The sequence below is a fragment of the Cervus canadensis genome, chromosome 6, assembly GCF_019320065.1.
Source record: "Cervus canadensis isolate Bull #8, Minnesota chromosome 6, ASM1932006v1, whole genome shotgun sequence".
Classification (NCBI taxonomy): domain Eukaryota; kingdom Metazoa; phylum Chordata; class Mammalia; order Artiodactyla; family Cervidae; genus Cervus; species Cervus canadensis.
The window spans coordinates 95,467,339-95,481,305 of NC_057391.1; the positions used below are offsets into that span (position 1 = coordinate 95,467,339).

Consider the following 13,967-nt stretch of genomic DNA (forward strand, 5'->3'; position numbering starts at 1 on the left):
AGACCTGGCAGGTGTATAAGCTGATCCCCTCTCTGGCTCTGCAAAGAGACATCAGCGTTGAGGCCTTCCTCTGTGCCAGATACTAGGCAGCTTCTTCTCTTCTAAACCTCATAAGACGTCTTGATTCAAGGCAGGTTCAATTATTACTCTTCTTTGATACAGGAGGAAACAGTCATAGATCTCAGCATAAAACATTATGCTAAGTGAAAGAAGCCAGTCACCCAAGACCAAGTATTGTGTGATTTTTTCTGAGATGTCCAGAAAAGGCAGATAAATGGAGGCAGAAAGTAGGTTAGTGGTTTCTGGGAGCTAAGGGGATTGGAGGGAAATGAGGAATGACTGCTAGTGGGTATGGGGGTTCTTTCTAGAATGATGAGACTGTTCCAAAATTGGGTGTGCAGGGAGTGGACAACTCTGTGAATGTCCTACACTGTAAGTGAATTGTACTCTTTAAACAGGGGCGTATTATGGTGTGTGAGTTGTAGCTCAATAAAACTGATTTTTTAAAGTCTTACCTAAAACAAAAACAGGGACGTCCCTGGTGGTCCATTGGGTAAGACTTTGCCTTACTGTGCAGGGTATGAGGGTTTGATTCCTGCTCAGGGAAATGAGATTCCACATGCCTCATGGCCAAAAAACCAAAACATACACCACGACCAATGTTGTAATAGATTCAATAAATACTTCTTTTTTTAATGGTCCACATTAAAAAAAAAAAAAAAACTCTCCAATAATAATAATAAAGCAGGCCCAGAACAGTTAGGGAACTTGACCAAGATTATAAGTGCTAGCAAGTGGCAGGGCAGGATTGAAACCAGGCAGATTGAGTTCCAAGAACACACGTGAGGGTACTGGGTTCCTCTCTCCCCTTTGTCTGCCTGAAAGCTCTGGCTGCTCCTTTAGGACTCAGCTCAACACTTCCTCTTTCGAAAGGTTTCCTATGTCTCCGGGCAGACTCAGTGCTCCCTCTCTTGGGCCCCCACTGTCCCAGGAAAACCTCCTCTAGAGCACTTTCCAGAGTCTTGTAAGGCGGGCTGTCTGTTTACCTCCTCAGCACAAGCACACTTATGTCTAGAAAGAAGAGAGTCGGTAATTTCCATCATATAAATCCAGGGCCTCACTCCTCTCTGGCACCAGTTATGTATGTCCAGTTCTGCTGCTGTGGCTGAAATCATGGGCCAAGGGCTAGGCCCTTCCATAAAGCATCCTTCAGCACCGGCATCAAAGAAGACTCCCAAGCAAAATGACCGCACGTGAGATACCTTTGTGTATGCAGTTGAGTATGATGAGCTTGACTGATGCCGTCTTCCCACTAATGAGGCCCAGGTGGCCAGTCTAATCTCCGTGCAGGTTGCTGAGCATCGCTTCCTTTTCTGTGATTGCAAATTGAGCCCTCAGTCCAGACAGTCTTCATTAAAAAAAAAAAATTATTGGAGTATAGTTGCTTTACAATGTTGTGTTAATTTCTGCTGTAAAAAACAGCAAGATGAATGAGCTACAGGTATATATGCATCTCCTCTTTTTTGGATCTCCTTCCTGTTTAGGTCACCACAGGGCACTGAGTAGAGTTCCCTGTGCCACACGGCAGGTTCTCATTAGTGATCTGCTTTATACCTAGTCCTGTATATATGTGGCAATCCCTGTCTCCCAATTCATTCCACCCCCTGCTTTGTGTCCTTACATTTGTTCTTTATGTCTGTGTTTCTATTTCTGCTTTGCAGATAGCCCATCTGTATCATTTTTCTAGATTCCACACATAAGCAATATTATATGATATTTGTTTTTCTTTTTCTGGCTTACTTCACTCTGTATGATAATCTCTAAGTCTCTGCAGTTGGCATTGTTTCATTCCTTTTAATGGCTGAATAATATTCCCCCATACATATGTACCACAACTTCTTTATCTATTCCTCTGTTGATGGACATTTAGGTTGCTTCCATATTCTGGCTCTTGTATATACTGCTGCAATGAACAATGAACACTGGGGTACATGTATTGTTATGATTTTCTCCCATATATGCCCAGGAGTGGGATTTCTGGCAGACAGCTTTCTTGTAAAGCCTATGCAGTTGATAAGATAGGAGATTAGATTTGACTATTACGATTAGGGGAAAGCACATTATTGCCTCTGGAAAAATATCTGCAAGTTCCTGTCCAAGTGGTGGGAATGAGCACTATTCCTTATACACAGAGCTGACACTTCTTAGTTTTTGACCCTCCATCTTTCTTCCTCTGATAGTTTTTAGAACATAGCCTTGGAAGATTAGTTACAACCCAGCTAAAGTGGGAAGGAATTTTAAGAAAAATTAAATTCCTCCATAAGATCCAAAGTCTGTGAAACATTGATGTTTGTAGACAGACACACACACAGGACCTGAGGAAATACATCAAGATGTTATCAATAAAGCATGTTACGTGCTCAGTTGCTCAGTCCTGTCCGACTTCTCCATGACCCTGTGGACTGTAGTCCGACAGACTCCTCTGTCCATGGAATTTCCAGCAGGAATACCGGAGTGGGTTGCCATTTCCTTCTCCAGGGGATCCTCCTGACCCGGGGACCGAACCTGGTGATCTGCACTGGCAGGCAGATTCTTTACCATTAAGCACCTGGGCTGCATTAATTATCGCTCATCTTGCACTGAGTTCTTTACTCTATAAACTCATTCAATCCTCCTGTGCTTGTACGATGTTTGTCCCTGTTTGGCCAATGGGAAATCTGAACTATGGAGAGTTGTGGTAGCCTCTTTTTCTGGGCAGCAGGGTAGTGAGGGGGTTTTAATTGCTCCTCTCTGCTTTTCTGCATGTTCTGAATATTCTACAATGAATATGGGTCATTAGGAACAACACGTGTGGTGGTTTAGTTGCTCAGTCGTGTCCGACTCTTCGACACTATGGACTGTAGCCCGCCAAGCTCCTCTGTCCATGGAATTCTCCAGGCAGGAATACTGGAGTGGGTTGCCATTCCCTCATCCAGGGGATCCTCCTGACCCAGGAATCGAACCCAGGTCTCCTGCACTGCAGGCAAATTCTTTAATGACTTAGCTACAAGGGAAGCCCCATACAATAACACATATGAAATATTATTGTAAACAAAATGTTATTAAACACAAACCAATGAATACAGCAACCTATGAGGACAAAACTCCCAGGTGACAGGCTGCCCCACTAAGGTGCTTGTGGGGCTCAAGATGGCTGATGAATCGTGCACAAGACTGATCTGAGAGCTTCTGCCCTGGCTGCAAGGCTTACTGAAGTATGCCATGGACTTCCTGGTGGTCCAGTGGCTAAGACTTCACATTCCCAATGCAGGGGGCCCAGGTTCAGTTCCTGGCTGGGGAGCTAGATCCCACATGCCACAACTAAGGGTTCACACACCACAGCTGAGACCCAACGCAGCCAAACAAATAACCATAAATAAATATTTTAAAAAGAAACCATGCCAGATTGCTTTTTAAAAAAATTGTTCTGGCCACGCAGCATGTGGGATCCTAGTTCCCCGACCAGGGCTCGAACCCATACCCTGGATTTGAAGCATGGAGCCTTAACCACTGGACTACCAGAGAAGTCCCCCCAGCTTACTTTTAAGGCCATCTGTGCATGCCTGACATTTGTGAAATCGCAGAGCAGTTGGACCCAGTGGCTCATGTGAGGGACTTGCACCTCCGTGCCGCTGACCTGGGTCTTCTAAGAAAAACACACACACATCTATGCCTGATCCTTCAACCAGGACTCATTCAAAAAGAAAACAAAGATAAGGATAAAGTGAGGTTCATGAAAGAAAACCCTCCATGTGCTTGATAACTTATTGGCAAAGAAAGACGGGAAGCGTGCAGCCCGCCAGCGTCTCCTGGGCCGCCCCAGAGCCCGTCTCGCCTGCCGCAGTGTGGTCAACGTTTATCTCACCCAGAACCACGGGAAGGGAGGTGCTGGGGTCCACCGGTGGCTCACACCGTTTCCAGGCTGATAAAGGGTGCTACGGACGTGAGTTTTCAGATTTTCAAAACATAAAAATGTTGAGCTTCTATTGTGTTCTGTTTGATGACCACTGCCTGGTGTCAGGTCTGAGAAGACCTTTCTGGCTTCATCAACATTCAGGGGATGACTTTCCTGACTCACAGCCAGGCCCTGGGGAGAAGACAACCCGCGGTGTCTCAGTAGGTTGTGGCTCCCGCGTCACAGGTGGGTGTGAGAAGCATCTGGCATGGTGGGGGGGGGGGGCGGTGGTGGTCAGAAGTCACTGGGCTTGCCTTTTGGCTCTAGATCTTGCAGATGGCCTCTTCAAAACAAGGAGGCTTTGGAGCTTCCCTGGCAGCCCAGTGCAGGAAAGCAGGTGGATCCCTTGTCGGAGGACTACGATCACACACACTGCACAGCGAAGTGTTGAGGTTTTTTTTAGTCACCTGCAGAACACGGTCTTCTGGTCTGAATGAGCCAGGGCCGGGAGAGCCATGGCAGGGACCGACAGGCCAGATGGTACTGGGAGACTGAAACACGTTGCTGAGGAGGGCGGCCCTGCATGGCCTGGCTCATCGTTCCATTGAGTTAGACCAGGCTGTGGCCCATGTGATCAGATTGGTTAGTTTTCCCTGATTGTGGTTTTCAGTCTGTCTGCCCTCTGATGGAGAAGGATAAGAGGCTTATGGAAGCTTCCTGATGGGAGAGACTGACTGAGGGGAAACTGGGCCTTGTTCTGGTGGGCAGGGCGGTGCTCAGTAAATCTTTAATCCATGGGGTCGCAAAGAGTCGGACACAACTTAGCAACTGAACCGAACTGAAGTGAGGAGGGAGGCTGGTGCGTGAAGATCACAAACAGTGACCAGAGCGTGGGTGAGAGCGGACGGGATGGGGCCAGGCAGACGACTGGAGATCAGGGAAGTCAGTGCCTGCGGGGTGTGTCCTCTCTGTATCTCTGACCTGAATGGCTCCTCCTTTCCTGCAAAACAGAGTGGATGGAGCGGACGGCCCCTGATCTGTTTCACAGGCCTCCCCTTTGCCAATCACAGAGCTTTGCGTCTGTTCTTGTGGTTCCCATGCAACGGGCCGCTTCTAAGTGGGAACAGGAAGGGCAGGGGGCAGCTGGGGACATGGAACCCAGAGACGACTCCTGAACCCAGAAGAGGAAGCATCCTCTAGCAAGAACCCCACAGAAAGCATATGTAAGCCTCTCCCTTAGTGCAGAGACACAGACTTACTGATAGGTTATAGGTGGGGTGTTTTGTTTTGTTTTTTTTTTCTAATTTTAGTAAGACCTGAATTGTCTCAAGGTTTTACTGAGAATAAAATAATTGGTCCTAATGGTCATCATTATCATGAAAACAGCACGTAGCATCCTGTAGTGAAATGACCCCTTCCTCTCTGTCTCTCCAGATAAACTTTCTGAGCTATTTGAGGCTGGGACTCTTTCACCTCCACCCTTAGAATCTAGCCAGAATAGATGGGGATTTTCCCCCCTTTAAAAAAAAGTCAACTTTATTGAGTTATAATTTGTCTACAATGAAATACACTGATTTTAAAAAATCAGGTTTATGGAAGTATACATTGCATACATAAAATTCACCGGTTTTGGTATACTGAGTTTTTTAAATTAAAAACATTTTTATTGGAGGACAGGTGATCCACAGTGTCTGAATAGTGTTGAATGAAGGTTCAGGATGGACTGGGGGAGACACTGGAGAGAGAGGCAAGGCCTTCCCGCCTCCCCGCCCCTCGTTCCAGGCTGAACCGAGGGCGGCTGCAGACCCACTGGGCTTTCACACACCGCTTGGGACAGTGAGGCCTTCCCTGGTGTCTCGGACGGTAAAGGACCTGCCTGCCATGCAGGAGATGCAGGTTCGATCGCTGGATGGGGAAGATCCGCTGGAGGAGGGCACAGCAACCCACTCCAGTGTGCTTGCCTGGAGAATCGCATGGACAGAGGAGACTCATGGACTAGCAGAGTCAGACATGGCTGAGCAACTAACACGTTCCCTTTTCACTTTGGGATGGTGAAAGGCTACCACTAGGGAGAGCTTTAAAATGACAAGGTCACATTTATGAGTAGCTCTGTGTGTATTTCTCAGGCTAGGACAGACAATGGAAGAGAAGTGAAAAGCAGAACAAAGCAAAAGGCACGGAACAGCAAAGCAGGCAGGGAGGCAGTTTCTAGGACCGATTAATTAGCCACAGGTCACGGGGCAGCTGAGTGAGTTTTTCTGATTCATATTTCTTCTTTTTATGTTTGTGCTCACTTAAAAAGAGCCAAAGGAAACACACAAACACATGGCCAACCTTCTTCTGCCTTCTCCACCTTTGCTTTCCTCTCTGCTTCACTGGAGTCACTGGCTTCTTCATTCCACTTGCATTTTCCTGCCGGTAACAAGGTATACACTCAACGGGGTGACTTTTCCCCCAACTTTGCTGCACTGTGGGCAGTCATCCTATTCTCTTTTTAAAATGACACATTGGGAACAAATAAAACTATTAACTGTGTAGTTATGCCTAAAAATGGAGGGAATGAGCTGTAAAATGTGAGCCGTATAATTGATTCTCAGTTGCATGCTTGCCGCATTAGAACTGCAAGTGCCAGAATTCGTTTCCCACCCAGTGGCCTGACACACGGCAATGAGCTGCTTACACACAATTGTGTGTTCAAAAAGCCTGGAGTTTCTTATAATTAGAGAGTGATTTCACTGTTAGCCTGGCAAACAGTTTAACTGTTAGTGTGAAGCCAGGATCGTTCTGCCTCTGAGGACTTGCTGTCAACGTGTGGAGTGGGGTGGTGTTCCTGGCCGGATTATTCAACCCTTGGCAGAATCTCCTCTTCTGACCCAAGTCATCTGGGGTCATTTCCCTGCTTTCCAGCACCCATAAGAGGAAGTAAAACTTAGAACTTTAAGCTGAAGTGTCGGTGATTTACAATACTGTGTTAGTTTCAGGTACGTGGTAGAGTGACGGCTGCACATATCTTTTCATGTTATTTTCCGTCCAGGTCATTACAGGGCACCGAATATGCTCCTTGTGCTGTAGAGTGCATCCTTATCTCTCATCCGCTCTGGGTGTAGCGGTTTGTGCCTGTTCCTCCCGCTGCTCCTAACTTTTCCTTCCATCTTCCATCTCCCCTTCGGGAACCATGAGTTTTTCTACGTCTGTGAGTGTGTTTCTGTTTTTATGTAGATTCACTTGTATTATTTTTTTAGATCTGTATTTTTTTATACTTTAGATTTATATAAGTGATGTATAACATTTGTCTTTCTCTTACGTACTGAACTGATGTGATACTCTCTAGGTCCATCTGTGTTGCTGCAAATGGCAGTGTTTCATTCTTTTTTGTGACTAGTATTCACTGTCTATACACCACACTGGAAGCCCGTCATTTGCTGACAGTCACTTGGGCTGTTTTTTGTTTCTTGGAAATTTTAAGTAGTGCTGCTGTGAACACTGGGGTGCATGCAACTTTAAAAAAAAAAAAACTTTATTTCATTTATATTTACTTTTTTAAACATTCATTTACTTATTTAGTTGTTCCAGGTCTTAGTTGTGGCATGCAGGATCTAGTTCCCTGACCAGGGATTGAACCTGGGCCCCCTGCATTGGGAGCACAGTCTTAGCCACTGGACCACTGGGGAAGTTCCCCCTATATTTACATTTTTTTTTTAACTGATAAAAGAAGCTGAAATTTAAAGTAATTAATTCGACTTTTTACTTAGTTTTTTAGTCCGTGCTATTTTTTTCCAAAATAGCATTATTGTTTTCTGTTTATAAAAGTAGTAAATGCATTATTTTTTATCCAACTTAAATATTAGACAATTCAGAAATGTATCAACTGTAAAGTCCCATTGTAAATCCTGCTCCCCCATATGGCTACTATCTCCTGTCCTTTCCAGGCATACATATATAATTCATTTTAGTTTTATAATGGGATCATGTATCTATTGAATTCTGTAACTCAGTTTTTCTTTTTACAAAATGCTAATATCATAAGGTTGATAACATGTGACAACGTGCTTCACTGTCTAGCACCTGGCACATAGTGAGGGCCTGGTAGACAGTGAGATTTCCGAAAGTAAGATTCAGGGATTATCTTTGAATTTCAGATCTCCGTTCTCTATACGATGGATAATTGGGAGTGCATATAAAATACCAGAAAACTGAGGCGTATAGGGAGGGAGCCAGAAGTCGAGCCTGTGGGGCTTGGCCTGGTACCTCTGAGATGCCATGTACAGCTGGTTGATGCGTGCGCTGCACCAGAGGAATCGAGTGGAGAGCTCAGACCTACATGCACTTCACACCCTGCGTCCAGGGGTTACGTCTGCCCAGAGGGGAGACTCTTCCTGATTTTCACACAAATTCACACACCAGCTAAGTCCCACCCCTTTGGCTACTAGGAAGAGATTGCTTCTTAGGGGGTACTGTTCTGTTCTGTCGTAAGACACAGCACGGTACCACCCTGAAGAAGTTGGTTTGGAGCACTGAGTGCCCCCACATGGATGCTGCTAACTCCAGCGGTCCTCCCAGGGCACCCCAAGCAGTGTCTGCAAGATGGATTGCACAGATGGCACAGGATTGTAACACCAGCGGTGTTACACTTGGGGACCAGGGCTCCCAGATTCCCAAAGAACCCCTGAAGCAGGGGAAGAGGATTTGGAGGCCAGAAAGAAACATGTCCAGGCAGGCAGTGTTCAGAAGGCAGTAATGGGGCTGGAGACAAGGTCCACCAAGGCATAAAGGATTGGTTCCATTAGTCACACGGAGTATGACTCAGAGGATTCTAGAAGGATAAAACCACATGGCAGCCAGTGTGGTCCAGGCATCTGCTTGGCCCTGGAGAGACAGCAGGGCAAAACAATGAGGTCCAGCATCTCAGGGAGCTTTCATTCTGTGATAACAAGTCCATCAGGAGGTGATTTGAGATAGGGGCAAGTGCTCTAAGGAAAATAAAGCAGATGAGATGATTGTGTGCCGCTGGGCAGAGGGCCAGGCTGTTGTTTAGGTGGTCAAGGGCTGGGGGAGGCGATTCTGGAGCTGAGATCTGAAGTCAGCTGTGTGATGAAGAGCATTCCAGATGGAGAATGTCACAGGCACCAAGGCCCCGTGGCAGGCCAGCATGGCCAAGGAATGCTGAGCTGGGGGACAGAATAACACAAGCAAGTTGGAAGTTGAGACGTCACTTTGCTGACAAAGGCCTGTATAGTCAAAGCTGTGGTTTTTCCAGTAGTCATGTACAGATGTGAGAGTTGGACCATAAACAAGGCTGAGCACCAAAGAACTGATGCTTTTGAACTGTGGTGTTGGAGAAGACTCTTGAGACTCCCTTGGACTGCAAGGAGATCCAACCAGTCCATCCTAAAGGAAATCAGTCCTGAATATTCATTGGAAGCACTGATGCTGAAGCTCCAATACTTTGGTCACCTGATGCGAAGAACTGACTCATTGGAAAAGACCCCGATGTTGCAAAAGATTAAGGGCAGAAGGAGAAGGGTGTGGCAGAGGATGAGATGGTAGATAGCATCACTGACTCAATGGACATGAATGTGAGCAAACTCTAGGAGACAGTGGAGGACAGAGGAGCCTGGCATGCTGCAGTCCATGGCGTCACACAGAATCAGACATGACTTAGCAACTGAACAACAATGATAACCAGTAGGAACCCACACCCCAGAGCCTCTGCGCCATCGTGCAGGCTCTTAAAGAAGGGTTCAATTCTCCCGGTGCCTGGTCTCACCTTACAGAGTAAAAGACTTAAGAAACGTGTTCATTGCTTCTGGTTATTGAAGCGTTACCCCCATGAAGAGCATTCTGCTTCTTAAATGCCCATTAAGAAGCAATGAGTTTAAACGTTGTAAACATACCATACAACAAAGCAGTCATTTAGATCTGGGGGGAATGGAGTCAGGGCACGGAACTATTCATTGCTCAGCTTTGATGGAGGACTAGAATCACGAGTTGTCACCCCTTCCTGGTCCCTTTATTCCAACAAGATAAAACTGGTACTAAAACTGGACGAGCACAGAAGTAAACTGAAACCCATCTCGTGTTAATGTTGCCACTTTGACAATCCCACCGCATTGCCGGTAGGATCCCGATGTACCCTCTGAATTATCAGAGGAAGATGAATTATGTCCAGCAAAGTCTGAGGGTTAAGGATATTGGAAAGGAACGGAAGATAAATGTGCCAGTGACTTTTGTAGGCTTTAGGCTCCTTGGTGAGAAATAAATCAGCAAAAGTTCATTCTCTCCCCAGGGCGGTAAATTTATTGAGATCATTCCTCTGGCCACTTCTGGCAGAGCTCTGACACATCCTGGGGAGTAGGTGAGTAAATAATGGCAATTTAAAAGCAGCCTGTGGGGGAGGGAGCTTGAGACTCCCACTGCCGTCAGCCACTTGCCTCTTCCCTTAGGGGAAGACATATTTCTCTCATCAGACCAACTTATGCTTCGACCAAGTGTGAATGACAGGAAGGACTTCTCTTGGCCACCAACCACCCCCTTCTCCAGAGATGCAGGTCCTCTGCACATCTTAGCTTCCCCAGGTGAAAACTGAGAGCTGGCCCTGCTGGAAGCCCACCCAGGACCCTCCCTCCCTCTTGCTTCTCCAGGAAGAGACTCTAAACTGCACCTTCCCAGGAGCATTTACCCCAGTGCAAACCCAAACAGGGACATGGCATCACTTTAGGGCTTAATAGCGTGACCAGAGAGCCATTTGCTTCAAACTGTAGATTCTTTTACAACCTTACTGAGATATAATTGACATACAGGTATATGCACATATTTAAGGTGGACAATTTGAGGTGTTTTGACACATGTATGCATCCAGGAAACAATGAAGATAATGAACACACCCATCATTTCCAAAAACTTCCTTGTGCCTCTTTGTAATCTGTGCCTCCCTTCCCCATCCCCTGGCAGCCACTGCTACTCTGTCACTCTGAATTAGTTTGCATTTTCTAGAATCTATATATAACTGGGGTTATACAGTACATGCTCTTTTTCAAACTGGCTTCTCTCACTTAGCATAATAACTTCGAGGTTTATCTATGTTGCTGCATGTATCAGTAATTTGTTCCTTGTTACTGGCTGTCCAATATTTCCAACATCATTTGTTTTGATGTTAAAAAACATTTTCATTTCTTGGTTGGATTTCCTAGGCACCCTTGTAAAAAATCAACTGACTGTGTGATATGGGTCTATTTCTAGACTCTGTTGAGTTTCACTGGTCTGTGTGTCTCTTTACACTAATACTTCATTGTCTAGATTATTTTAACCACATAAGAAGTCTTCAAATCAGAGAGTATTAGTTTCTAGCATTGTTCTTTCTTAAGTTGCTTCGGCTGTTTCAGTTGCTCAGTCGTGTCCGACTATTTCAGGTCCTCTGCACTTCTACAGAAAATTTAAAATTAACTTTTGAGTTGCTACCAAAAAAATCCTGCTGGGATTTTGATTAGGATTGCCTTGAGTCTATAGATCAGTTTGGGGAGAACTGACTTCTTAACAATAAGAGCCTTTTTTTTTTTTAAATAAGAGGTTTCTGATCCATAAACATGGCATGCTCATGCTAAGTCGCTCAGTCGTGTCCGACTCTGCGACCCCAGGGACTGTAGCCCCCCAGGCTCCTCTGTCCGTGGGATGCTCCAGGCAAGGATAGTGGAGTGGGTCACCATGCCCTCCTCCCGGGGATCTTCCCGGCCCAGGGATTGTCTCCTGCACTGACAGGCGGGTTCTTTACCACTAGCGCCCCCTAAGGAGCTCATGAACATGGCATCTCTCTCACGTATTTAGGCCTGCCTTTTTTTTTTTTTTTGGCCGAGGTAGAAGAAATACGGACTTTAATGAAGATTCTTTCCCTTTGGTATAAGTGAGACCCGTGAAAACATCCAAACAAAAAGAAAAGACAAAAAGGGAGGCGAGGGCTCAGAGAGTCCACTCTCCTTGTCCACACGGCCTAAGACGGAGTGGGCCGGTCCTCTGTTGCTGCCGCAGGGCCGGGCTGCGGGAGGGACAAGGGATTCCATGACTGCAGGTCTCAGGGGACCCCGCCCCGTGGGAAAGTAAGAGCCCACTTCTGGACCCGCCCCGCGGCGGGAGGGCAAGTTCCTCCAGTCGGAGCTCCCCGCCTCGGGTCGCTCCGGTGGAAAAGGTAATGCTACCAGTTCCAACTGCCTCGCAGGCCTGGTTGAGGAAAATGCCAACGGTCGTAAAGGGGCTTTGAAAAAGTCAGAGGTGATGTATAAATGTCATTGATTATTATCATTTTGTGCTCAGGAAGAAGCTACAGGAAACAAATCAGGAGAGTAAATCTACAGCCCTAAAGTATATGCACATGAAATAAAAGTAAATGCAGCTCCAAGCCTGCGATGGTACCTGGGGATAGCCCCCTGCTTTGAAGTCTTAATGCCCCTGTTCCCACCCCCCCCCCCCACGTCTACCCCTGCGAGGGGCAGGGCAGGGGCCAGGAGGCAGCGCAGGACTTTGCCTATAGCATGTAACATGCAGGGGACGTGGCGGGTGCGGGGGCTTATGAACCGTATATACAGACTCTGGGTGAGGGGCCCGGCCAGGAGCCACTGAGCAACGGAGCGGTCTGTCTGCCCACTGGCCGAGATCGCAGCTCTGAGGCAGTCTCTAAAGGCACATACCCGGGGAGAGGGGACCGTCTCTAAGGACACACCCCCCGGGGAGAGGGGATGGTCTCCCAGGACACCACCCCCCTGGGGACAGGGGACAGTGTCTAAGGACACACCCCCCGGGGACAGGGGCGGTCCCTAAGGACACACCCACCGGGGACAGGGGACGGTCTCTAAGGACACCCCCCCTCCCCCTTCCCCAGGGAGAGGGGACCGTCTCTAAGGACACATACCCGGGGAGAGGGGACCGTCTCTAAGGACACACCCCCCGGGGAGAGGGGACCGTCTCTAAGGACACACCCCCCGGGGACAGGGGACGGTGTCTAAGGACACACCCCCCGGGGACAGGGGACGGTGTCTAAGGACACACCCACCGGGGACAGGGGACGGTCTCTAAGGACACCCCCCTCCCCCTCCCCCGGGGAGAGGGGACCGTCTCTAAGGACACATACCCGGGGAGAGGGGACCGTCTCTAAGGACACACCCCCCGGGGACAGGGGACGGTGTCTAAGAGCCGCATACCCCAGGAGAGCAGACAGCCACCGCTCCAGCCCCCGTTGGCAGTCCCTCCCTCCGGGGTGTGTGTCCTTAGAGACTGCCCCTCTCCCTGGGACAGGTGGCCCCCCTGACCTGGACTTGGTGCTGAGCAAGGCGAGGCTGGGGCCCCAGAAGCCACGACGCTGTCTGCACCCCCATCCTTGACTTCAGGGGCCAAGAACTCTGCATATAGTCTCTTCAGCGCTAGGAGCCCGTCAGAGGTACAGTTTCACCGCTGGCGGGAGGGCTGTGGGAGGAGTTGGGCGCCCTGAGCCCGGCGGGGACTGAAGGGCGAAGGGTGGTCGCTCCGCTGGGCCCCTCACACCGAGCATCTTCCGTTCCCGGGAGGCAGACCGCCCAGGCCTCCAGCGCCCACCTTGGGGACGGGTATCAGGTGGACACAGGGCAGGCCAGGGAGGGGCCCCTGTGTACACGGATACTTTGGTGAGGTTTGGGGGAGCAGGACTCCACCCCGCCTCCTGACTGCAGCCCCCTCTCTGGGCTGAGTGCTGAACCCCGCGCCCTCGCTGTCCGCAGCCCTGCACGAGGCCGGGCGCCCGGAACACTCCCGGGGCGGTCCTGCGGGCGGGAACGGGGGCCGGGCGCAGGGCGTCCTCCGGGGACAGCCCCGGGCGGCTCACGGTTTCCGCCCCGCGGGCTGCGGGACACCCGGCTCGCCGCCCGCAGATGCCGGGCCGGTGCTGTCCCCGCGGTGGCCGGTGAGGCTCTCCCGGAGCGCTGACTCTCCGTCCCTCCGCACCCTCGGGGCCCCCGAGCAGGGCCTGGGCTGCCGGCTCTGCGGGCCGGCGAGCGCGCCCTGGCCCGGGGGT

At 48.9% G+C, this 13,967-nt stretch overlaps 1 protein-coding gene across 5 annotated transcripts in view; it reads left to right on the plus strand.

Annotated features, from left to right (window-relative positions):
- KCNK13 (potassium two pore domain channel subfamily K member 13) overlaps positions 1-13,967 on the plus strand; it is a 105,219-nt gene that overhangs the window by 60,236 nt on the left and 31,016 nt on the right. The window lies entirely within an intron of this gene.